We start from the raw sequence: 23,846 nt of genomic DNA, 5'->3' as shown, positions 1-23,846 counted from the left end.
AGAGTAGTAAATCACCTGGACCAGATGGAATACATCCCAGGGTTCTGAAGGAACTCAAAAATAAAATTCCAGATCTATTAGTTAAAATTTGTAACCTATCATTAAAATCATCCATTGTACCTGAAGACTGGAGGGTGGCTAATGTAAACCCAATATTTAGAAAGGGTTCCAGGGGTGATCTGGGAAACTACAGACCAGTTAGCCTGACTTCAGTGCCAGGAAAAATAGTGGAAAGTGTTCTAAACATCAAAATCACAGAACATATAGAAAGACATGGTTTAATGGAACAAAGTCAGCATGGCTTTACCCAAGGCAAGTCTTGCCTCACAAATCTGCTTCACTTTTTTGAAGGGGGTTAATAAACATGTAGATAAATGTGAACTGGTAGATGTAGTGTATTTGGATTTTCAGGAGGCATTTGACAAAGTTCCTCATGAGAGGCTTCTAGAAAAGTAAAAAGTCATGGGATAGGTAGCGATGTCCTTTCATGGATTACAAACTGTTTAAAAGACAGGAAACAGAGAGTAGGATTAAATGGACAATTTTCTCAGTGGAAAAGGGTATACAGTGGAGTGCCTCAAGGATCTGTACTGGGACCCAAACTTTTCAATATATTTATAAATGATCTGGAAAGGAATATGACGAGTGAAGTAATCAAATTTGCAAATGATACAAAATTATTCAGAGTAGTTAAATCACAAGCGGATTGTGATAAATTGCAGGAGGACTTTATGAGACTGGAAAATTGGGCATCCAAATTGCAGATGTAATTTTATGTGTGTAAGTGCAAGGTGTTGCATATAGGGAAAAATAACCCATGCTGTAGTTTTACGGTTAAGTTCCATATTAGGAGCTACCACCCAGGAAAGAGATCTAGGCATCATAGTGGATAATAAAATGAAATCGTTGGCTCAGTGTGCTGTGGCAGTTGAAAAAGCAAACAGAATGTTAGGAATTATTAGAAAGGGAATGGTGAATATAATGAGGGTGTCGTAATGCCTCTGTATCGCTCCATGGTGAGACTGCACCTTGAATACTGTGTACAATTCTGGTCACCGCATCACAAGAAAGATGTAGTTGCGATCGAGAAGGTACAGAAAAGGGCGACCAAAATGTTAAAGGGAATGGAACAGCTCCTCAATGAGGAAAGACTAAAGAGGTTAGGGCTGTTCAGCTGCGATCGCTGCTGGTTTCACACCCAATAGCGCCACCATAGAAGGTGTAGCTATTGGGCGTGAAATAGGACGTGAAAAGGCCCTTACCTTTTTATCATCCGTGGCGTCTTCGCAGAGTCGGCCCCGGTGACGCCCCGACTCCTCCTCTTCTGGGGCCGACTCCGCCCCCATCTTGGTATCACACGCAATAAGGGACTTTTCGCATGTGAAACGTCCCTTATCACGTGCGATACATCTGGTAAATGACCCCCAGAAGGACTAGGGGGCACTCCATGAAGTTAGCCTGTAGCACATTTAAAACTAATTGGAGAAAATTCTTTTTCATTCAATGCACAATTAAACCCTGGAATTTTTTGCCAGGGGATGTGGTTAGTGCAGTTAGTGTTGCTGGGTTTAAAAAAGGTTTGGATAAGTTCTTGGAGGAGAGGTTCATTACCTGCTATTAATCAAGTTGACTTAGAAAATAGCCACTGCTATTACTAGCATCAGTAGCATTGGGTATCCTTAGTTGTTGGGTACTTGCTAGATACTTGTAGCCTGGATTGGCCACTATTGGAGACAGGATGCAGTATGGCAATTTCTTATGTTCTTATTTAATACATAAAAATACAGTTCTGAAATACATCAGTAAATACAGTCAGCATACTAGAATTACCCCACTCTAAATGGGAAAGAAGAGAGCCACAATCCAGCTACTCAAAATAATTCATATGCCTAAAATAAAATAACAATCCACCTTAACTAATCCTCAAAGTCTAGCCCACCCAATTTTCCAAAACACTACCAAAAGCTGCAAGTCCTGAGTTTCCCAGTCTCTTCAAAGGGGCAACATCAGTAGATTTACTTCCCTTTTTTATGTGCTCCAAATTTCAGTCCTTAATCCAATCTACAAGTGCATTATGAACAGATGGATGGGTATTTGTAAATTACATATACATATGCCACTCTTTTGATGTCTTTATTTCTGTCACTTGCATTCCAGTCCTAAAAGTTTTTATTTGAGGTCCTGGTGTTTATAAAGCAGAAGCCATAATACAAGAATCAGTGCCACCAGTCCACACATTATATTCATCACTGTCGTCTTCTTTCTTATTAGTAAAAATCTCCCAGAATGAAAATATAACTGCATAATGCAAACTGCAGAGTCTCTTTCATACCCTGGCATCAGAAATCTGAGCATCTGCTATTGTATAGGAACGTTATGCAACTAAATAACATATGATAGTAGAAAACAATGGCTTTTTTTTTCAGTTTACCAACTGGCACTGGGTTAATAACCAGATTAACACAGGCTTGCTGCAATTTGCAACCACGCTGCACCTTTAGGGCAAACTGTTAATAAAGGCACATTTGTAAAATATGGGGTACCACAAGGACTAAACACTTCATTCATGAAATGTTTTTCTATGGCAGAAGAGTTCATTTAGCACTCCAAATTTACCAAAGCTGAAAAAAAGGGAGCAAACTGACTCACAACATATTTTAAAAATGTGCTTAAGTTTGAAAATTATTATTTTCAAACTTTGTGACTCTCCTTACAAAACTGTCCACTTTGGGATAGTTTTATTGACTTTCTGTCTGCCTGTCTTCTTTAGTGAGAAAATCTATTTCCCCTCCTCTCCGCTTCCCTTAGGGCTGATTCTGATGCCAGTGCTATATTTACTGCCAGCCTCAGAGTTGTTTAAACAGCTCTTAAATTGCTCGTGCTTCATTAATTTAGCTCTGATTGATGAATTAAAGCATGCAGAACCTCAAAGCTATGAAAAATCTGTTTTATGTTTCTATTTACAATGAAAAAAAAGCATATAGTTAAATATTATAAGGTGAATCATCATTTTGACGCTACTAATTACAAACTAGCACAAGTAGATAAGTAATATCTTAGAATGTACTTATTGGCAATATGCATCCTTTGAAAATTGTTACAGTATATGCTATTGAATTGTCAATAGGTTTTGCCCACAGTGCACTTAATGTGAATAATGGGCTTTTTAAAATTGCTATGATAGTACATTACATTTACATTTACATTTTCCTTTGAAAATTAACTCGTAAGAATACAAATATTAAAAAGAAGGTGACAAAACATAGGAATATTAGCACAATGACAAACTAGCTGGTGTTAGGCATAAAATGTTATAAAATACAGAATGCTCAGACATATATTTTCAGCACCTCTAACTTTATATAAAGAAACAGTATCAGGCCATTTTTAACTAAATTTGAAACATTTTATAAAATTCATTTAACTTAACTCAGTTGAAATGCCTTTTGCAACAACCACTTGACATGTTATTACAAATCTTAAGAAATGTGATGGTACAATTATATCTAATTATAGCCTTTGACTTCTTTTTTTTCAGTTAATTCATTTTCTCACTGTTCTTACTCAATCTGATTTAATTTTCACTGAAATTAATTTTGCAATTTCATTAAGGAGCACAATTTCTCCTGCTAGTTCATTCAGATTCAAGGCAGTGTTATCAGTATTAATCAAGGTCATTAAAGCAACGGGGTATTTTTAAGAAGGCAGAAGGTTGCATAAAAACTGTTTATCAAACAAGATAAAGTTCTAGTGACTGCACTGGTCCTAGAGAAAACAGTCTGTGTTTTTTTTTTTTTAATTTAAGCTATGTATGAATTAAACCAAAATGTGGTTGCATATGAGCTTTGGTGACCACGTAAGTCCAGCACTTAAAGAGGACAGAAAACATCTTTTCATTGTGATTTAGAAACTTGTCCTAAGATCATCTAACTATAGTTTGCATTTATATTAAATAACAACATCTTTATGTTACATTGAACCTTTCTTTTTATTAACGTCAGAACCAATACACATTTGGTCCAGTTTTGTACAAAAAATATTTACTAACTAGGGATTTAATGGCAAATACCTCTGATACCAGAATGTAATCCACTTTGAAGTGACTAACCAGTCACAAAAAAACAGGCGATAAATCAAGAAAATTAAATTAAAACTTACCAAACTTTCCCAGTTTACAAAGTAAAGTGATTTGATCTCTAACCATGAATTTCAAAATATCTGTGAATACACAAATCCTAGGGCTTTGCCAAGATGGATGAGCTCTTGCCTTTAAAACAAACAATATCAAAGTACAGTTTCAAAATGTTGCTTCTCCTTCATTAACATGTAAATGAATTCAGGTTGCTTTGCCGTGATCAGTTAAAATTACTTTTAGTTGTATTCAGAATATAGTTCTGCTTCTTCTTTGCATACAAGATACTGTCTGCTTGACCTTCCTGATTATTTCCTTGTAAATGCATCAACATCAAAGCTCCCGAGTAGACAATTTTCAATGTTCCAATGTTAATGTTAAAAGACCTGGATTTCTGATTGATGTCAAGCTTTATTTAGCACAAGCACACATTTGGACAGCCACTGGAGTTGCTATCATGCTTTGAATTAATAAGTTCAAACTAAATCGTTCATTAAAGACCTAAAAAGTCAATAAAAAGAATGAGAACTAACTGTATTTTGATGTCAAAAAAGAAATGCAATTTTAGATGCCATTATTTTCATTTTCTGAAAATAGACCATTTTTAAAAAATCAGGAAATTAAGAGGGCAATTTTCAAAGCCATTTCTATGGATAAATAGTGGTTTGTCCAGGTAAATTCACCTGCATGGAAATTGCCTTCCTCCAAGTGACTAAAATGTATGTGCAGAGCTCACAATGCCTATTCTTTTAATTGTACTAAAAAAGGCTGTACCTATGGGTGTGGTTAGGTCAAGGGAGGAAAACAGTACACATACTTGACATTTACAATAGCACACATACAGGCGAGACTGTAAGAATCGCAGGAGAGCGGTCACTCTAAAGTGGCAAAGGGGTACCAGCATTGGCAGGATTTCACCAAGGCACTATCCCTTGGATTCATCATTCTGCTATAAATCTAATGGAATGATAAGCCACAGCCAGAAAAGGGGCAGGGGGACAATAGGGAAAAGCCAGCCAGATTGTGGCGGTGTGTTTTCACCTGCCGCGGTTGTGATCGTGTTCTACACTATCACCCCCGTAGTGCCAATGAAATAGCTGTAGCTATTTCCAGCACTACTGTGGGTGATAATGTGCGATACATTATCGTCCACAGTGCTACAGCCTCCTACTTTGCCTTATCCCTGCCCAAACTCCTTCTCGTTCCCTAACTTGAATGTTGACATCTTGATGCAGCCCATCGCGACTTGATGAATGACCCCGTATAAAGAAGCAGAAAAAGTGGGAAGAACACTCCAAAGTTCCAAAAGAAGGCACCAGCAAGAGTGCCATGAACCCCTGTGGTAAACTTGCATTGAAAGTGGCATTAGCATCCTAAAGTAGCACGAAGGGGGAACAAAGCAGAAAAGGTGGCAGTAAAACCTCAAAGGCAGGCACTGATAAAGGGGCCAAGAAGCACAAAGTGAGACTTCAAGGTTCCATGAGAGGGCAAAGCAGCTCCCCCAGACTGGCAAGGTGTTAGCTCTGAGGTATGACAACAAGGCACAGTGCCAAAGGCAATGCCAAGGTGTAAGGTCTGACTATGCAAGTAAGGTTGAGTGGCCAAAAACCCCCAAGGTGCAGGGTGGAATTTAGATTTTCTTGTAGAATGGTTTGTCAAATGTAAAGGTTCTTATGACAATTAGTACATCACAATGGTTTCTCTAATGACTGTGGGGTGGTTTTCCAGGAAAGTAGTAAGGGCTGCTTTATTTAGAGACCATTTCCTACATCATTGATTTACTCTCAGCCTGTTCCATTTCCTGATTGTCTGGTTTTGCAAGAAATCTCTGGCACTACTCTAAGTGTTTTCATACTCAGAACAGTTGAATGGTTATGCTTGAGCATCATTTGTCTTGTGTAGGTTTTTTCAACTTCAGAATGAGGTCTTTTTTTTAGGCAAAAAGAAATCTTCCCATATCTTGTACCTGAACACTGTCAAGTTAGTTTTGCATGAGTTGCCTCTTACTACTTTAACTTTTTATGGCAATCAGTTCAGTAAATGGTTACTCTTGAGCATCTTTTGTATTGTACTAGAGGTTCTTCCTCTGAATGAGGTCTTTGTTGGAGAAACTACCCCAGTTTAATCAAACATATAACAGGGTGAGAGAACCAGACTGAGAGTGTTGGAGGAAAGGAAGACCTATTGAATGAGCAGATGCTGCCATGCCCAGTAGTGAAACTCATGTCTGTATTTACTAGGGATGTGAATCGTTTTTTGACGATTTAAAATATCGTCCGATATATTTTAAATCGTCAAAAATCGTTAGGGCCACGATACAATACCAATTCCCCCGATTTATCATCAAAAAATCGTAAATCGGGGGAAGGGGGAGGGCAGGAAAACCGGCACACTAAAACCCCCTAAAACCCACCCCCGACCCTTTAAATTAAATCCCACACCCTCCCGAACCCCCCCAAAATGCCTTAAATTACCTGGGGGTCCAGCGGCGGTCCGGAACGGCAGCGGTCCGGAACGGCCTCCTGCAATTGAATCGTGTTGTCTTCAGCCGGCGCCATTTTTCAAAATGGCGGTGCAAAATGGCGGCAGCCATAGACCAACACGATTCGACTGCAGGAGGTCGTTCCGGAACCCCGCTGGACTTTTGGCAAGTCTTGTGGGGGTCAGGAGGCCCCCCCAAGCTGGCCAAAAGTCCCTGGGGGTCCAGCGGGGGTCCGGAAAACGATCTCCTGCCGCGAATCGTTTTCCGTACGGAAAATGGCGCCGGCAGGAGATCGACTGCAGGAGGTCGTTCAGCGGGGGTCCACCCCCGCTGAATGACTGCAGCGGGGGTGGACTGCAGCGGGGGTCCACCCTCGCTGAACGACTGCAGGAGGTCGTTCAGCGGGGATCCACCCCCACTGAACGACCTCCTGCAGTCGATCTCCTGCCGGCGCCATTTTCCGTACGGAAAACGATTCGCGGCAGGAGATCATTTTCCGGGCCCCCGCTGGACCCCCAGGGACTTTTGGCCAGCTTGGGGGGGCCTCCTGACCCCCACAAGACTTGCCAAAAGTCCAGCGGGGGTCCAGAACGACCTCCTGCAGTCGAATCGTGTTGGTCTATGGCCGCCGCCATTTTGCGCCGCCATTTTGAAAAATGGCGCCGGCTGAAGACAACACGATTCAATTGCAGGAGGCCGTTCCGGACCGCTGCCGTTCCGGACCGCCGCTGGACCCCCAGGTAATTTAAGGCATTTGGGGGGGGGGGGTTCGGGAGGGTGGGGGATTTAATTTAAAGGGTCGGGGTGGGTTTTAGGGGGTTTTAGTGTGCCGGCTCACAATTTTCACGATTTTCACGATACTTTAAACACCCAAACGGCAACAATACGATTCCCTCCCCCTCCCAGCTGAAATCGATCGTTAAGACGATCGAAGACACGATTCACATCTCTAGTATTTACTGATTTTTTTTTTTTCGAATGTTTGTGCTGGGGATAAAATTCTACAGTATAACACACCAGGAAACGATCAAGTGTGGGGGGAACTCCCCAAGGCTCTAAAAGAGGTTACCAGTAACAGTGCCATGAACTCTTGACCACATCTGCATGGCAAACTGGCACCGAAAATGGCATTAGCATCCAAAGTAGCATGAAGGAGGAGCAAAGCAGGTAAGTGGCAACAAAACCTTCAAGGCAGGCACTGATAAAGGGGCCAAGCAGTACAAACAGTGGCTTCAAGGTTCCAAAGCACCATGAGAGGTGCAAAACAGCTCCCCTAGACTGGCAAGGTGTTAGCTTTGGGAGTATGACAGCAAGGTACAGTGGCAAAGGAAACTCCAAGTTGTAAGGTCTGGGCATGGAACCAAGGCTGAGTGGCACAAAGACCCCCAGTGTGCAGGGTGGAATTTAGATTTTCTTGTAGAATGGGTTTGCCAAATATAAAGGTTCTTATCATAACTAGTATATCATGATGGTTTCTCAATGATCGTGGGCTGGTTTTCCAGGAAAGTAGTGAGGGCTGCTTTATTTAGAGACCATTCCCCTCATCACTGAGCTGCCCTCAGCCTGTTCCATTTCCTGGTTTTATGGTTTTGCATGAAATCTCTGCCACTACTCTAAGTGTTATCATGCTCAGAACAGTTGAATGGTTATGCTTGAGCATCTTTTGACTTGTGCCAGTTTTTTTCTCCTTCAGAATGAGGGCTTTTTTGGGGGGCAAAAAAAATCAGTATAACAAACCAAGAAATCCCTCTTCAGTTTCGGCACAGGACTACATTTTGGGTTCTTCCTGGCACTGCCAGTGCTAGTGCCAACTTGCCCAATTTTGGTCGCATTTAAATTTACTTCATCTGCTCTGCCTTTCCCTATCCTGGTTTGATTGCTTTTATGTCACTGGGGATGTGAAGATTATAACAAAGATTTAATATTTTGCAGTGGTATTGAAATTCCCACTGCACATTCTGTGCCTGCTGCCAAGGAAATAGTGATTGTCACACTGTCTACTCTGCACAGTTTCTCTGGTACAGATAGGCTTCAAAATACAGCCTGATATGCTGCACTCTCTGTCCTACCCTCACTGCTCACTCATGCCAAGTACCGCCTAGTGCCCACTGCCCACACTATGCTGCCAGGCAAAGAATAAATAACTAATCTCAAGTGTAACTAAGGCTTCAATCACCAGAAAGGATAATCAGAAGAGCAACTGTAAGTGAAGCAACACAAATCTGCAATGAGACACAGATATCGTGATGTAGTGCTGCCTCACTGTTTTGCTTTCCTCTCCTGTATGACAGGTTGTTGATGGGCTGGCACAGTGAGATTATATAATATGACACAGCAAAAAACTTTACCAAGAGCTCAGAGAGAGCTCAGAGCTATGCTTTTACACAGACAATATCTTGAGAAGCACTGCAGAGCAAATCTCTGTCACCCTCAGTCTTCCAGATCAGCATCCCTATACCCAGTCTGCAGCGATACATCAGATTAGCAAAATACTTTGCTGTGATAAGTCATTCCTCTCATCTCTTTCACAACATGCCCATCCTCCCCTTCTCTGCTGACTGCCTGCTCTATACTATATCAATTTCTAACCTTACAAATGTACCTGTTGCTCTCCCTTTAGCCCAAATTTTCAAAGCGCTGTGTGTGCAAAATCACCGGCTTACGCGCGTTTGTAATGCCAGTGCGCACACATGTAATTTTGCATAGCCAGTAGATGTACGCGTATGTCTACTCGCATGCACAAACATGTGCATGTCAAAAAGGGGCATATTGGGGGCGTGTCAGGGGCAGACACTAGACCTATGCATGTTTGACATATTTTATAAGGGCCGCACACTTATGAGATGTCACGTTCAGCCAAACTCATGTGCGTATATTTGCTACTGCATGTATATTCGAGCGAGTGCTAACTTTCCATTTTGCTCAGGTGTTTTCTGTTGGTTTGGCTCCTCGCTCTGGGTCACTGGAAGCAGGAGCAAGGCAGAAGGTGGGAGCGAGTGATTCTGGGACTTACTGGTGCAAACTGGGAAAGTGTCAGCTAATAGCACATGGCCAGCAGGTTTACAATCTGAGTTTGAAAGGACTAAGGCCTGAAAAAAAAATTTCATATATGCACTGGTGATTTTAGTATAACATAGGGAAGAGACAGGAACAGGAGATGAGAAATAAGTGCTGTACCAACAGCTAGTGAGAGGGATATTCATAATTTGTGTTTCTTTTCAACATTATGATTACAATAGCTGCATGGGTAATCAGATCTATAGAGCTCAGAAGAGAAAGAGAGAGGAAAAGAAGAATGCAGAGGAGGAGGAGGTACCCCTTACTTAGAGTTTACAGGACTCGGACACATTTTCTGCGGCCGGAAAACTCCCGGGCCTAGGTTCTGATGGGGGACTGTTTCTAGGCCAACTCCTCCACTAACCCTTCTAGTGACCCTCTCGCTAGAAAGCTGGGACTTCCACACCCTGGCCCTGGTGGACTCTGAAGCAAGGGGCAACTTTATCCTGAAGTATCCCACCTGCCTCTTCCCAGTGCCACTCGTGCTCTCTTTTGTCCAAGGCAAACCCCTGCCGGGCAGGGTCAACCACTCCACTGCACGACTCAAACTCCGTACTGGCTCCCCGCATGTGAAGCTCCTAACATTCCACGTTCTTGACTAGGCCGTACACCCCTTGGTCCTCGGCCTGCCCTGGCTCCAGCAACACTCTCCCCAGTTTGAACCGTGCTGCAACTGTCCCACTAGGGCCTGGCCTTCCACACCTCTTACCTGGAAGCTGACGCTCCTTAACATTGTCTAGCGACCTCACTCCTTCCTTCTGGTCTGCCGCCCCAGTACGCATCCTACATGGATGTTTTTTCCAAGAAGGCTGCCGACACTCTGCCACCTCATCGCTCCTACGACTGTGCCATTAATCTCATACCTAACTCAGAGCCTCCCTGGGGCAGGATTTACCCACTGAATACGACGAGTGAGGTTATCAGATTTGCGGATGATACAAAATTATTCAGAGTAGTTAAATCACAAGCGGATTGTGATACATTACAAGAGGACCTTGCAAGACTGGAAGATTGGGCATCCAAATGGCAGATGAAGTTTAATGTGGACAAGTGCAAGGTGTTGCATATAGGGAAAAATAACCCTTGCTGTAGTTACACGATGTTAGGTTCCATATTAGGATCTACCACCCAGGAAAAATATCTAGGCATCATAGTGGATAATACTTTTAAATCATCGGTTCAGAGTGTTGCAGCAGTCAAAAAAGCAAACAGAATGTTAGGAATTATTAGGAAGGGAATGGTGAATAAAACGGAAAATATCATAGTGCCTCTATATCGCTCCATGGTGAGACCACACCTTGAATACTGTGTACAATTCTGGTTGCCGCATCTCAAAAAAGATATAGTTGTGATGGAGAAGGTAGAGAGAAGGGCAACCAAAATGATAAAGGGGATGGATCAGCTCCCCTATGAGGAAAGACTGAAGAGGTTAGGGCTGTTCAGCTTGGAGAAGAGATGGCTGAGGGGGGATATGATAGAGGTCTTTAAGATCATGAGAGGTCTTGAATGAGTAGATGTGAATCGGTTATTTACACTTTCGAATAACAGAAGGACTAGGGGGCATTCCATAAAATTAGCAAGTAACACATTTAAGACTAATCGGAGAAAATTATTTTTCACTCAACGCACAATAAAGCTCTGGAATTTGTTGCCAGAGGATTTGGTTAGTGCAGTTAATATAGCTGGGTTCAAAAAAGGTTTGGATAAGTTCTTAGAGGAGAAGTCCATTAATGGCTATTAATCAAGTTTAATTAGGGAATAGTCACTGCTATTAATTGCATCAGTAGCATGGGATCTTCTTAGTGTTTGGATGCTGGGCTTGATGGACCCTTGGTCTGACCCAGCATGGCAATTTCTTATGTTCTTATGTCTCCCATGGAGACCGGGCTATGTCTGAGAACTTCCGCGAAAATCTGGCAAAGGGCTTCATACGCCACTCTACCTCTTCTGTGGAAACAGGCTTTTTCTTCATGGAGAAGAAGGACGGGACACTTTGCCCCTGCATCGACTAATACAGCCTAAACACCATTACCGTAAAGGACTGCTATCACCTGCAGCTTATTGCAGAACTCTTCAACTGACTCCAAGGGGCCAAAGTATTCTCCAAATTGGATCTTCGAGGGGCCTACAATCTGGTTCATATCTGGAAGGGTGATGAATGGAAGACGGCCTTCTACACCAGAGATGGCCATTACGAATATCTAGTGATGCCTTTTGGTTTTTGTAATGCGCCGGCCATCTTCCAAAACCTGATGAATGAGGTTTTCTAGGACATACTGTATGAGTGCATGGTGGTATACCTCAATGACATCCTGGTGTTTTCCAAGGACCTTCAGACACACCACCAGGATGTCTCCCACGTTCTCCAATGCCTCCGGGAGAAACAGCTGTTTGCTAAACTAGAAAAATGATCCCTGTTTCTCAGCAGGTTCGAATCCCTTCTGAAATACCGTCCAGGAAAGAAGAGCACCCTGGCTAATGCCCTTTCACGCTCCTTCTCACCACAGGACGTGCCATATGAACCCCGTCATATTATCTATCCCACAAGAGTGGTTCTTGCAGCCACCCACACGGTATCTGCCGGGAAGACGGTGGTGGACAGAGGTTTAAGATAAAGACTGTTGAAATGGGCACACGATTCCTGTCTGGCAGGCCATCCTGGACAGAGTTGTACCTTAGCAATGTTGCAAAGATACTATTGGTGGCCAACCATGAAGAAGGACGTGCAAGCGTACCTGGGTTCCTGTGCTGTCTGTTCCATACAAATGCTACCACACGGACAACCTTGGGGTTTATTACAACCTCTACCATCACCAGATGAACCATGGACCCATATCGCTACTGATTTCATAGTGGACCTGCCATCATCCAGCGGCAATAACACCATATGGGTTACGGTTGACCATTTCTCTAAAATGGCACATTTTGTAGCATTACTAGGATTACCCTCTGCTACTGAGTTAGCAAAACTCTTCATTAAACACATCTTCCATCTTCATGGGATGCCCAAACATATCCTATCCAACAGAGGAGTGCAATTTACTGCAAAGTTTTGGAGAGCATTATGTCTAAAATTTGACATCGCCTTGGATTTAACCTCTGCCTACCATCCTCAGTCTAATGGTCAGACTGAGAGGATGAATAGGACGCTGAAACAATTTCTGCGATCCTATGTCAACTCTAGACAGAACAACTGGGCTGAATTACTGCCTTGGGCAGAATTTGCCATCAATTCACATCCTGCTTCTTCAACAGGGTTTTCCCCTTTCCAACTTATCTACGGGAGACAACCTTTACCTCTGCTGCCAATTCTATTGACAATAGCCTCTCCTGCTGCCCAGGCTACTGCAGCAGAAATATCCCAAATTTGGAAACAGACGAAGGACCTCCTTCTTAAAGCAGGACAAAAGGCAAAGAGGACACTATGATTCTTATCATCAAAAGGCACCCCAGTTCCAGCCTGGAGTCAAGGTTTGGTTAAGCACAAAATACCTCCAACTCAAGCTCCCTTCAGCAAGATTTGCTCCTCGTTTTGTGGGACCTTTCGCCATCCTTCAGCGATTAGGAAATTTAACATACAGTCTCAAACTGCCTCCATCAATGAAGATACACAATGCATTTCATGTATCTCTACTAAAGCCAGTGATACTCTCTGAGTGCTCCAGAAAAGAACCAGAGTCTACCAGCCTGGACACAGAAGATGACATTGAATATGCCGTAGATGACATCCTTGATGTATGTAACAGAGGCAAGACATGGGAGTACCAGACATTGGCCCAGAAGAAAACTCCTGGGAACCACTGGCCAATATTACAGACAAGGAGATGGTACGTCAATTCCACCTGGCACTCCCACGCAAGCCCAGACCACCTGGAAGAGGTCTTGGAGGAGGCCCTTTGAACGGGGGTAGTGTTGTGTCCATCAGTCGCAGACAGCTGCGGCCGCTCTGCCTTACCTCTTTTTCTCCCCTTTCTCTCTCTTTGGGCAAGATGGCTGTCTCCGGTGCCTAGTGCCGAGGGCCTTGGCATTTCCAGAACAGCATGGGCATCCCCATCCGCCATGCTCACTCCCGTGGCCTCCTAGGGCATGAGCGCGCACATCTCCGATGCTCAAATACACGTCATGGCGGGAACCTTAGGGGCGGCCCCACCGCATGATGTCAGTACCTCCAGGTATATCTAGCCTCCGCTTCCACTACCAATTTGAGCCAGCAAAGACTTTGCTTCACTACTCTGCCTGCTCTAAGCTGTATGCTTAGAAGCCACTTTCACGCTAAGGGCCTCGCTCCAGCAAAGCTCTAGACACCCGCTCCTCGGGAGTCTCTCGCTTCCAACTTCCCTTCGGGGTCCTCACTAACCAAGACAACTGCTTCTCAGGGGTCTTTTCTCTCTATTCATTTCCAGGATATTGGACCATTGGGTACTTGCTCCTCGAGGGCCTATCTACTTCATATCCTGCACCACGGACTTTTGGTCCCACCATTCTACCATCAGGAAAATGCCTTCACTCTGTGAGTACCTCTACGATCCGGCACTCCAACTCCACCCACCAGCCGCGGTGTTACCCGCACTATGGGTTCTTGCCTATCATGAACAACTGGGTGAGACTATCCTTCTGAGCCTGTTGAGTGTATTGGCACTTCGTGGATCAGTGCCTTACCTTCCTACTTCACCATCTATTTACAGCAGTACAATAAAGACTCTATCCATTCTGTGTTTGCTATCTGTGTCAGCCTATCGCAGTGGTTCCCCACGGGGCTCCTCCCCGTGGGTGGAGTCATCTCCATTGCGACCAAGGGTCCACAATGCCTCAAACACAACAAAAAGTTTTGATATCACATTGGACTTTACGACCGCCTACTATCCCCAGGCAAATGGGCAGGCAGAAAAGATGACCCACACCCTAAAACAATTTCTCCGTGCCTACATCAATACCAGACAAAACAACTGGGCAGAACTGCTCCCCTAGGCCAAATTCACTCTCAACTCATATCCTTCTTCAGCCTCCAGCTCCTTGCCCTTTCAGGTGGTCTATAGGCGACAGCCACTTCCTCTGCTACCGCTACCTCTGTTGGTGCCCTCACCTGTGGCACAGTTGACCACTTATGAATTACACCACCTCTGGTACCTCACACAACAATTGCTGCACAAAGCAGGGCAAAAGGCCAAGAAGTTTGCTGACGCCCATCACAGAACAAGCCCTCAATTCAAACCTGGCAAGAGGGTATGGCTCAGCACTCGGTACATCTGCCTCAAAGTCCCTTCCATGCATCTCGCACCATGGTACATTGGGCCCTTCCCGGTACTTTGCCACCTGGGCCCCGTAATTTATCAACTCCATTTACTGCCTCTGCTAAGGATCCATAACTCCTTCCACATTTCTCTCCTGAAACCCCTGGTGCTATCTTGGCCTTCAAGGAACCCACCCAATCCACAACTGCTCATCTCCAAGTCTGACATCACCTACCAAGTGCACAACGTCCTGGATGTGAGAAAACGTGGTCGAAAATGGGAGTATTTGCTTGCCTGGGAAGGTTTTGGCCCTGAAGAAAATAGCTAGGAACCAGCTTCCAACACAGATCACATCATTGTCTTCTTAGATATTTCCGCGGCTTTTGATACTGTTGATCACCAAATTCTCATCTCTATTCTTAAATCTATAGGTATCTCAGGTGTTGTATTACAATGGTTTATTTCATTTCTATCTGATCATATTCAACAAGTTAACATAAATAATCATTCTTCTGAACCATATTACATTGCATTGGGTGTTCCACAGGGTTCTTCTCTATCCCCTATTCTTTTTAATATCTATCTGTTACCTCTCTGCCGCATTTTAGCTTCACTAAATATACAGTTTAAAATTTACGCTGATGACATACAGTTTATGGTACCATACAACACCTCCTGGACTCATACATTATCTTTAGTATCCCTATACCTCACAACTATTGACACTTGGCTTTCTCACAACCGACTGAAACTAAACCCAAAAAAACCAGAAATAGTCCATCTCTCTTCAATTACAGATTCATCCATAGGCCCTCCTTCCCAATTGATATATAATGGAACTACTATCCCCATCTCCAAATCTGCAAAAAACTTAGGTATAACCATCAGTTCAGACCTTTCATTAAAACAACACATATCTACAATTACCAGAAACTCATTTTATAAGCTCCAACTTCTGAAACGGCTACGTCCTTTACTTTTCTTTCACGATTTCCGAACTATACTTCAATCACTTATCTTTTCGGGGCTTGATTACTCTAACTCTCTTTATATACGTCTCCCACTTCACTCACTTCAACTGATTCAAAATGCAGCAGCACTTCTTCTAGCAAATCCTTCCATAAAAAATCATATCACCCCGATACTTCAATCCTTACATTGGCTACCAGTCAAATACAGAATACAATCCAAGATTCTATCCATTATACACTCCCTCATATACACTCCTAATTCTGTTACTTTATGCTCTATTCTTCGAATATACAAACCCGCTAGACATCTAAGATCACTGGACAAAAACCTTCTAGATATACCATCACCACGACAGGCCCGTCTTGACATCACTAGAAAAAGAGCTTTCTCAGTCATTGGTCCAATCTTATGGAATGTACTACCAGACTCTTTAAGATCCATTTCTAACTCTAAACATTTCAAAAAATCTCTAAAAACACACCTATTTCAATCTGCATTCCATATATCACATTCTAAATAACATTACCTTTTTCCCTCATGCAAATAATATGGCACAACATTATTACTATTTATTTGATTTGTCTTATGTAATTTAATTATTGTTTCAGAAACGTTTTATTTTTATTGAGTATTTTTATAATTTTATGCTTTTATAATTTTTTATAATCTTATGTTTTTTTTAAGTTCAACTTTTTATTTTTGATTTTATTTAGTTATGTAAACCATTTTGATTAAACATTGTTTGTAAAGACGGTATACAAAAGCTTTTAAATAAATAAATAAATAAATAAATATTGGACAAAAACCTTATTGCACAATTCCATACCTCCCATCCGCAGAAGCCCTAGCCTCCTGGAAGGTGGCCTAGAAGGGGGGTACTGTTACACTCGCCACCCACTCACAGCAGCCCTTGGTTTCCTGGCACAGTGTGGAGCTGCTGCCGACGCACATCACCCTAGCCATTTAAAGGGCCAGAGGTGGGAAAAGGATGCTCAGCCCCCACTGATTACGTCGGTCCCTCCGGCCTATTTAAAGGCCGCCTCTGGCTCCAGCAAACCGACTTGGCAACGTTTCCCACGTTCCTGTCTCAGCGGCCCTTTCTCAGCGTTCCTGTCTCAGTAGTCCTGTCTCAGTGTTCCTGTTGCAGCGTTCTTGCTCCAGCACCCTGATCCCGGCTCTCTGGTCCCAGTGCCTTCACTCTGGTTCCAGTCCTCAGCCCCTTTGGGCCCATCTCTGGCTTCGGACCTCAGTCCAGCCCTGACCACCACCTATTGCTGCCTGTCTCTGACCTTGGACCCGACCTGACCTACACCTACTGCTGCCTGCCTCTGACCACAGACCAAACCTGACCACTGCCTTCTGCTGCTGCCTCTGACCCTGGACCGTACTTGACCATGCCTCCTTCTGCCTACCTCCAGCCTTGCCTGACCCGTGCCAGTCCGGCCTCTGGTCCCTGCTCCAGTCTTGGCCTGCCTCTCGCCTACCTTGGGCTCATGGCCCCAAAACATCTGTCTCTTCTGGCCACTCTTCCGGGACCAGCCACATAGAGGCCCACTAAGACCAGCTGGCCCCAGCACCCAAGAGCACAACCTGTGAGGAACGAGGGCCGGTAGTGGTGAAGCTCCTGTCGGCTTCTGCTTCCTGTTCGGCCTCACCTCATGATGGTAGGAACCTGTGGGGTCTATCCACACAGGTAGCACCAACACCACCTCGGGCCGAGGGTCCACAGTCCCTAACACTTACCTTAAATATGCAGGACAGTAGATGTCTGGAATAACCTACCAGCCGAGTTGGTGGAAACCAGAATTTTAATTCAAGTATGTTTGGGACAGATATGGAAGGGATTAAGGTAATGGTAGGAACAAAGCTGAGATATTACAGTATTTCAAACATCCAACCCTTCACTCCTTTGAGAACAGAAGGAAGGGTGATATGGAGAAAACAAAGGGCAAATAAAGGAAGCACAAACTATTGATACCCCAGACTACTGTGTAACTAGGGTGGAATCAGCAAGGCTTCAACTCTTTGGAAACCAATTCTGTTGATGCCAGCAGATTGTGGTGGCTTGGTATCATTCAGCAAGGTGATAGGAAGAAAACAGGGGACAGATATAGGAAGCATGCTTCAGTAACACTGCAGGCCATGTGGAAGCCAGACTGGAACTAAAAGGCTACGACTTACCAGAAACCAAGTTTGTCAATGCTGGCAGGTTGGTGGTGGCCCAGCAGGACACAGGCACCTAGGCAGCTGGATGTTTAGGCAATATTCTCATTAGTTTGGTAGCAGTTTAGATTATTACAAAGCTTGGTCATAGGACATGGGGGAGTCTGGATATTGGAATAAGTATGGGAATCTCTGCAGTCACCTGTTCAAGATGATAGATAACTAGCAGGAAGACAACAAATACTGACTTGGAAAATGAGCTTCTATGGCTGACAGCTGGCATATACCCTTAGAAATATGGTTCAAAATAACTGTGCAGACATACAATGCATTAGAAACTTTAACCTGGGGCAACGTAAATAAAATCACACTTGTTCATGTGATTTAAACTAGACACTATAAAGACAAAAGAGGACTTTGTTTTAATTTTTTCTAGTGGAAACCAACTAAAGCAACATCTTTCTGTAAGTAAAACATCTGTATGGTATGTAGTGTTAACATGCTGGGCAAAGAATTTTGAAGCAGCAATTCTGTTTTGCTGGCTATTCTAAGCGATGAAACCATAATTCACTGAGCAATAGCTAACAGAAGGTAATTTTATGGTTACTAAGAAAAATGAGTTTTCAGGTGATTTTTTTGTACAGTTATTCTATAAATTTATAGATGTACTTTGTATGTATTTTATTCTCAATTCGAGCAGTGCTAGAAGAAGCAGTATCGGAATAACACCTGTATCAGAGGCATAAGCCACTGCTTGTAGAGAGCTACTGTAATTCAAAATGAAATACACTCAAAGGGGACCTGCAAACTTATTATAAATCAGGTTCCACGGAAGAGAGGGCGTTATTGCATTTTTCTTTTAATTTACAATAACCCCTTTTTCATCACCTCAACTGGAGAAATGCAAGAAAGGCAGTTCTGTACACGAACCCTTCTCTGTGCTGAATTAGAGGCTGTCCTGTACAGTACATCCCACTAATCAGAAAGCAAAGTGCAGTGCCCACGATATATAATGATTTTGGTTCATATTTACTGCCTGTCTACTTTGTCCCTTCACACCTAGAGTTTAATGCCTAGTGACCATGGTTCTGCATGAGGAACTACACTGGGGTGAAACAGACTAATTGAGGTCCACTCTAAGCATCTGGGCTCTGAGTTAAAGATTTCAGCTACCAAACTGTGCAGCATAAAATGAGGTGTTTAATTTGCACAGCAAAAAAAACTTGTGGCAGCGACAAGATTTAAATGCCTGTTACAGATGACAATTTTCAGTTGCATTTCTTCTGCAGCAATCAGTCTTGTACATAGACCACTGGTTTGTTCAGGACAGGAATCCATTTTACAGAAGCTTCTAAAGGAATAATGGCCTCTGTAAAATGAAGGATACAATAATCAGAAATAAATCTATTACTATAAATTAATAAAACTATACATATTAAAAACTGACACATCAAATAAAACATAACTCATCAACTTATCCATACAAAATTCAAAACCAATAATCATATATTTTAGTCAGTAAACCAAATCAGATATGTACTCATCGATTGCATACACAGAACAGGTGACTAAAACTAACTAAAATTAAATATGCATAAAGAATCCAGATAATAAGCTGCAGAAATAGCAAAAATTACATAATTTAAAGGGCCTGTTTAAACAGCCAGATCATAACAATTATTTTAAACTCATTCACATCATGAGTATGCTTGGCCTAAGTGGGTATAGTATTCCACAACTTGGATATATAACAGGAAAACAGTCACTGTCTAGTCCAGACCAGATGAACTGTTTTCAAAGGAGGTACTGAATTAAAAGAGGTCTAAAAGGATCTCATTTATTTATGTATTTATTTATTTATTTTTCTATACCGACATTCGATTTGCCATATCACATCGGTTTACATATAACAAGAAGTCTAAGGCTAGCCTTATAATGACTTGGTACATTATAACAGCTTAATTGGATAACTAGCTAAGTACAATAAACAGTAGGGATGTGAATTTTTTTTTGACGATTTTAAAAAATCATCGATATTTTTTAAATCGTCAAAAATCATTAATGTGTGCGATACAATACAAATTCCCCCGATTTATCATCAAAAATCATTAAATCGGGCACAGGAATTATTTGGGGGAGGGCGGGAAAACCGGCACACCAAAACAACCCCTAAACCCACCCCGACCCTTTAAAACCAATCCCTTACCCTCCCCCACCCTCCCGAACCCCCCCAAAATGTTAAATTACCTGGTGGTCCAGTGGGGGGGGGTTGTCTTGGCGCGATCTCCCACTCTCGGGCCATCGGCGCCATTTTGGCTGCCACTAATATAAATGGCGCCGATGGCCTGATAAAAAAAAACCCCACCCGACCCTTTAAACTGACCCCCTTAGCCTCCCCCATCCTCCCGACCCCCTCCAAAACCTTTTAAAATTACCTGGTGGTCCGGGGGGTGGCGGGGGGGGTGGCGCGGGGAGCGATCTCCCGCTCTCGGGCCATCGGCTGCCACTCATAAAGATGGTGCCGATGGCCCACTGGATGGCCTGCGCCAATGGCGCAGGCCATCCAGTGCTCCTACCATGTGACAGGGGCCGGCCAATGGCACGGATACCCTGTCACATGGTAAGGGCAAAGGGCCATCTGCGCCATTTTTTTAGCACAGCTGATGGCTTGGGAACGGGAGATCGCTCCCCTTGGCCCCCCTGGACCACCAGGTATGTGTAAAAAGTTTTTGGGGGGGGGGTTGGGAGAGTGGGGGAGACTAAGGGGGTAATCCTAAAGGGTCGGGTGGGGTTTTTTTTATCGGCACGGGCCTCACTAAAAAGAATTAGTGATGTGAATTGGAATTGGAATCGATCCCAATTCACATCTCTAACGATCAGATTCCCCCCCCCCCAGCCGAACCCGATCGTTAAAACGATCGGGCACACGATTCACATCCCTAATAAACAGTTGTATAAGATAGAAATACAGATATAATATGCTTAACATCATGACTTTTTACAGAGTGAATTCAAAGTTAAATTAACTATGTACAGTGGCAGGGGGGGACTGGCGGGGCTGGGGGGGCAAGTGGGTGGGGTGGTGAGGATGCTATTTGTTGGGGAAGGGGGTTGAGGGGGAATTATTTATCTGGTATGAATGCTTTCTGGAAGAGCCAGGTTTTGAGGTTCTTTCGGAAGGTGGGTGTGGAGGGGTCAGTTCTGAGAGCGGGTGGAAGGTTGTTCCAGAGGTGAGGGCGTGCTATGGATGCAGCACGTTCTCTTGTGGAGACTCGATGTACTTCCTTGGCGGGGGGAGTGGGGAGCAGTCCTGTGTTGGTTGAGCGGAGATTTCTAGAGGGGCTTTGAGGGTCAGAGGTCCTTGTAACCAGCTGGCTTTGTCGTTATGGATTGCTTTGTGTATGAGCAAGAGTGTTTTGTATTGAGATCTGAATGGGACGGGTAGCCAATGGAATTGTTTGAGAGCAGGTATAATGTGATCTGTTTTTTTCTTATTTGTTAGGGATCGTGCAGCAGCATTTTGTAGGAGCTGGAGGGGCTTGAGGGTGGATGCGGGAAGGCCAGTTAGGAGTGCGTTGCAGTAGTCTAACTTGGCGAAAAGAAGAGATTGTAGTACTGTCCGGTAGTCTGGGGGACGAAGTAGAGGTTGGAGTTTCTTAAGCATTTGGAGTTTGTAGAATCCTTCTTTTATTAGTGTTTTGATATGAGGTTTAAAGCTCAGTTCCTGGTCCAGGACGGTTAGAGACTCCGAGGTTTTGATATGAGGTTTAAAGCTCAGTTCCTGGTCCAGAACGGTTAGAGACTCCGAGGTCTCTAACCGTTGAGAGCATATTGAAGTTGGATTGAGTTGTGAGGTCGGGGTTGGGTGTTGACGTTTTTCTGGAGAGGTGAAGAATTTCCGTCTTACTGTGGTTGAGCGTTAGTGCCATTTCAGTGAGGATGGAGGTTATGTCTGTCCGGTGTGATTCCCATTGGTTTAGGGTATTGCTGATGTCGTCTCTGATGGGGAGCAGGATCTGTACGTCATCGGCATATAGAAAGTAGGTGAGCCCCGTTTTGTCTAGGTATTTGCATAATGGCAGCATATAAATGTTGAAAAGGGTAGGGGATAGGGATGAGCCTTGTGGGACTCCCTGTGAGAAGGGGATTCTTTCTGATGTTGAATTTCCTTGGGCTACTTTAAATGATCTGTTGGTGAGAAATGATTGAAACCACTGGAGAGTGGTGCCACTAATGCCACTTAGCCTGTGAATTAGGATCTTATGGTTGACGGTATCAAATGCGGCGGAGATGTCCAGTAGGATTAGGAGGAAGGATGTGCCTTTGTCAAACCCTCGTAGTATGGTGTCTATGAGGGTGAGTAGCAGTGATTCGGTGCTGTGAAATTTTTTGAAGCCATGTTGAGCGGGAGCTAGTATGTTGTGGTTTTCCAGGAATTCTGTGACTTGGAGGTTGACTGTTTTCTCAATGATTTTGGCCAAGAACGGAAGGTTTGAGATGGGCCGGTAGTTGGATGGGATGGTTGGATTGTGATGGGGTTTTTTAGGATTGGTTTGACTACAGCGCATTTAAGGGCATCCGGGAGTATTCCTTGTTCGAGGGAGAGATTTGTGATGTCAGTGATGGGCCTCACTAGGCAGTTCAGAATTAGTTTGAGGGATTTTGTTGGGATGGGGTCGAGCGGGTGTGCTGCTGGGTTGATCTTTCGAACGAAGTTTTCAACCTCGATGGAGGCTACAGTCTCAAACTGTGTCCATGTTGATGCTGTAGGGCGTGTTTGTGAGGTGGGTTCAGGGTTGATTGATGGGTCTTTTGGACTCAGTTTAGCTGTTTTGTCTATCAGGTATTGGGCGAAATTGTGACTGGATATTGTAGAAGCCTCTGTGAAGGATTGTTGATGGGTCACGTCAGCTGTGTTACATATTCGAATATGACTCTAGGGTTGTATTGATAGTTGTGGATTCTTTGGGAGCAGAAGTTCTGTTTGGCTTCTTTGATATCTGTTGTATATATGTATAGCAGGGTTCTATATCGCTCACGTAGTTGGCTTGTGGGATTGTTTCGCTAGGCTTTTTCTGCTTGTCTTAGCGTTTTATGTTTTTTAGATCCTGGTTATACCAGGGTGCTTTGAGTCTTGCTGTGGTTCCGATTTCCTTTTCAATGGTTGGGCAGATCTTTTTCTCTGTTTCCATATTGATTGTGGTCCATGAGTTGACTGCATTGACGGTATTGTAGGTGTCTAGTTACTTTAGGGCGTCTGGTAGGGTTTTTTCTAGAGTTTCACAGGAGCATGGTTTGGTGAAGACTATACGTCTTTTGTCTTTTAGAGTGTGGATATGGATATGGTCCACTTGGAGTTTGGTTTTTATTAACATGTGATCCGACCAGGGAACCAAAGATGTGATGGGGGGGGAGTTGAGTGTCACTTTGTTGTTGATGAAAATCAGTTCCAGGATGTGGCCTGATTTCTGTGTGGGGGAGTTTATTATTTATATGAAGCCCAGAGCAGTTAGAGAGTTGAGGAGGAGATCACATGAAGGGGAGAGGCGAGACTTATCAAGGTGGAGGTTAAAATCACCAAGGATGATTGTGGGGTGGCTGGTCTTGATGTTAGATGCGATGGTTTTGATGGGAGGGCAGGGATCTTTGTTGAGAGTGCCTGGGGGGGCATAGATCAGCAGGATTTGGAGGGTCTTGGACTTGAATAGACTGACTTCAATGAGTAGCAGGGAGTTGGCTAACAAGCAAAGAAAATATCTTTTGTCTAACAAGCAAAGAAAACATCATTGTAGAGGATAAATATGCAAGA

This window comes from Rhinatrema bivittatum, chromosome 5, assembly GCF_901001135.1.
Source record: "Rhinatrema bivittatum chromosome 5, aRhiBiv1.1, whole genome shotgun sequence".
Lineage (NCBI taxonomy): Eukaryota > Metazoa > Chordata > Amphibia > Gymnophiona > Rhinatrematidae > Rhinatrema > Rhinatrema bivittatum.
The sequence above is the reverse complement of the archived record's forward strand: the minus strand, read 5'-3'. Positions refer to the sequence as shown.